The sequence below is a fragment of the Dendrobium catenatum genome, unplaced genomic scaffold, assembly GCF_001605985.2.
Source record: "Dendrobium catenatum unplaced genomic scaffold, ASM160598v2 fragScaff_scaffold_637, whole genome shotgun sequence".
Lineage (NCBI taxonomy): Eukaryota > Viridiplantae > Streptophyta > Magnoliopsida > Asparagales > Orchidaceae > Dendrobium > Dendrobium catenatum.
In genome coordinates, this window is record NW_021319099.1 from 1145288 (window position 1) to 1148978 (window position 3691).

Sequence of the window (3691 nt, forward strand, 5' to 3'; positions counted from 1 at the left end):
CTCTCTTGGACCCTCGACATATCTGAGAAGCGTACAAAGATCAATGATATGAATAAATAGAAGTCAAGCCAAATTCAAGGCAACTCCAACATACATTTTGTAGAAATTGAATGATTAATCAATTACATCATTTTGATTTTTTTTTTGGCAAACAAATCATCCATACTTCAACCTAATTTTGTTTAAGAATAATTTTCATTATATAAGATGTTGATGATATTTTATAAATGTATTATGTATTCAAGTACAAAGAATCATTAGTCACTAAAATGATTTCTACTCGTTTACTTATAAGTTTGTCCCCCCCCCTCGCGAAAATTAAGGCTGGTTCCGCCCCTAGGTGTACCAAATTTAAATGCTTGAATTTAGAAAAATCTACAAACACATAAATTTTTATCTATTTTTATAAGATGTATATATTTTATTCATATATGCATTTTTTTTCTTGTTAAAAATTGTACGATCATTTCTGTTGTTGTAGATGAAATGGCCTTGATGGGAGCACAAGGAGAGCCACATAATCAGGGCAAGGTCATTAAGGATATCCCTCCTCTAGCTTCTACAAATTTGTGTGTTGACGCAACGCGAAGGACTCATCATGCAACACATCCAGATGACGTAAGGGTAGTATACATTTATTTCATATTTAGTAATTAATTAATCAATGCATACAAATGTTATATATATGTCATTTGATTTTTCTAAAATTAGAGTTATTGTTTTTTGCATAGGATATAATATTGGAGGTGGCAAGCTACTTTTTGATGGTTTGTGAGTGGTCAGTTCAATGTCCTTGATTTATTGTGGCCCTCCATATTATAGGTGTAGGTTATCTTAGACACCTACGATACATAAGACTTGACTAGCATCTACTTATAGACTTGGTCGAGCGTTCGTCCCTTGAGACATGCACGTTTCATCTGTCTGTGGTTGAAATGACTGTGACTCTCCAATATATTGTGATGATCCTTGGGGTACGCATTGATGGCTTCCCATTAGTTGGACAACCTATAGTTGGATATGTAGGCGATGACTAACCTGCCTGATCAAATATTTCATTTATTGTAATCCATATGAGCTAACAATGAAAGCTAAGTTCAAGACGGGGCAAGCTAGTGCCAAAACTTATCTCCCATTGTGTTGTTTAAAATGTCTCTTCTCTAGGTGTTGTTATGAGGATCTTAAGGACCATGAGTTATCTAGGCATGTTAGAGTGTACATCCTTTTCCTAATTAGATGCTTCCTCATACCAGACACATCTTGGTGTGAAGTGCACCTCCAATGGTTGCTAGAGTGGAGAAAATCCAAAGCTTTTCTCAGTTTTCACTTGGAGGTGCCATCCTTGCACATCTTTATAGGGAGCTTTGTGAAGCCACTCATCCAAGCCAAAAAACTATTGCTTGCTGTCTTTACTTATTATAGGTTTGGACTTTGGAGCACTTCCATGTGGGACGATCAACCATGCATGTTTAGGAGATGAATGGGAAAAGCCATTAGGCTATAGGTAATATGTTAATTATGGGCCTAAGTGAATTTTTACAAAAGAAAAAGGAATTTAAGTGTACATCTTTTATTAAATGCTTAGATGGAATGAGAGTTGGGTTCGAGAGATACCGAATAATCTGTATTTTTTTACCGCAATGAATTAGATGGTCTCCAACATAGCCATGTAAACTTATATTTGTTTATTGTCATACGTTGGATGCCTTAAACAAGTACAAATTAAATTCACTACAGGAAAAATAGCAATTTCCGAGTAATTTTCTGGTAGAAATTGCTCGTAGGAATCGGAAGGGGCGTCAGTATTTCATGTTGAAATTTTCGGTAGACGTTCTAGTGGACATTTTCGCATGAAAGTTTCAGCGGGAATTTCCGTCGGAAATTTAGTTGGTTTTAAATATTATGGCGGAAATGTTCGCCAAAAATTTTTGTCGGTGAAAGCCAATTCATGTCAAATAGCCTTCCAAAGCTATTTTCACGTGAAACGGAGCAACAACCTGCCCCTCAAGACCAATCGTTGCCATTCGCCATTCTTGATCAGATGATTGGACTGTTCGTGCATGAACACATTCCTCATTGAAGTCCATTCCTCTGCCGATCATTCCTCGCCTATTGTAAGCCTTTTAGTTTGCCTCCTCAAAGTCTTCCTACTTTAGAAATAAGCAAAATCATGTAAGTTTTTGCATACCTCAAAAGTATCTTAGCATGCAAAGTACTTCCCCACCCACTACTCTTAGTTAGATTGTACACAATGAAAGATAATTCTAACTGTAGATAAAGCTTGCAAAATGGGCATCAACCCATCCTAATTCTCTTCATAGGATTATGCAAAGGTCTTCATGATTAGTATTAAGACACTTGGCTTCATGTAATGGTTATTTATTAAATGCTACTCATGCCCACCCAAAAAAACTCTCATAGAATCGAAGTCTTAGACTATAACAATTATATAAAAAAAAATAATGATCAAAATAATCATGTATATTTCTATGGTGTGGACCGCTTAATTCAATAAAGCACATGGCCATTTAATTCATCATACCTCAATATGTTAGATTTTGAATAATTCCACTTAGAAGTCTAGGAGCTACTAGGTTAAGCTCTAAAACTACTCATCCAAAATAGAGTCATCTTGACAAATCACATGTAAGTCTTTGCATATCTCGATTGGACGGATTGGCCTCTCCGTGCGCATTCCTCATTTAAGTCCATTCCTCTGTTGATCGTTGCTCCAAAACTTCATCCAAAATAGTCATCTTTATTGACACTTTCTTTTATATCTAAGGTATATTCTTTTCATGCTCGAGTCACCTCAAGGTTTGATGCACAATGTTTTTGTGTCTTGCTTACCGAAGCCATTATTGATGTTCGACCGTAATTGGAACCCAATGTTTGTGTGTACAACGTTATATATCACATCTGATATGAATATATTTAAAATCAAAGAAATTGGGTGTATAATCAACTGTTGCTTGGATACAAGACATTAACATTTAAATTCATCAACAGAGTAAATTTTTTCATCAAGGCAGCCTATTAACTACTCTCCATGTTAGATAGGAGGTTTTATTGTCATTATTCAAAACAAAAAACAATTCAAGTGTACCTCACACTAGATGAGATTATTGTTGATTTATATCGCAGTGTATTCATACCAGAATATTGGTTTTCGACATCACATTGTAAGTACAATCACATTGAAAGAAAAAGCCATATTTCAACTCTCAATACGGTTTGTAAATAAGTTCCAACATAGTTGAGGAAGAAAATATTAAGACATATAAAGTTTGATTTATAATGCAATTGGGCCACAGTTTCGACAATATACGAACGAGTCACCAAATACGGAAGCATAAAATTTCTATGATTTATTATGTGCTACGCAACAATCAATTTAGGAAGGGTGAACCATAGCTGTCAATGGCATTGGGCCACAGTTTCGACAATATACGAACGAGTCACCAAATACGGAAGCATAAAATTTCTATGATTTATTATGTGCTACGCAACAATCAATTTAGGAAGGGTGAACCATAGCTGTCAATGGCTCAAAATAGCGCGCGCCATGGCGCACGGCGCGGCGCGGCGCACCTACGGCGCCATGTTCATGGCGAGGCGCATGTGTTTAAAATAGCGCGCGCTATTTGCGCCACATGTGAGCCATGGCGCATTGCGCACGGCGCAAAATAGC

General features: G+C 36.4%; 2 protein-coding genes across 3 annotated transcripts in view; both read left to right on the forward strand.

Moving 5' to 3' along the window:
• The window catches only part of LOC110102618 (serine/threonine-protein phosphatase 7 long form homolog), a 42262-nt gene that overhangs the window by 14161 nt on the left and 24410 nt on the right, over nucleotides 1–3691 (forward strand). The window contains exon 7 of one of the 2 annotated variants that reach the window (XR_003700979.1): nucleotides 482–513. The exons of the other annotated variant lie outside the window; for it this stretch is intronic. The gene's annotated coding sequence lies outside the window, so the exon portion shown is untranslated. Of the gene's footprint in view, nucleotides 1–481; nucleotides 514–3691 lie in introns of those variants that run through there. 2 annotated transcript variants of the gene reach the window in all.
• Nucleotides 1–3691, forward strand: part of LOC110102576 — a 40920-nt gene that overhangs the window by 2067 nt on the left and 35162 nt on the right. The gene's annotated exons all lie outside the window — the stretch shown is intronic.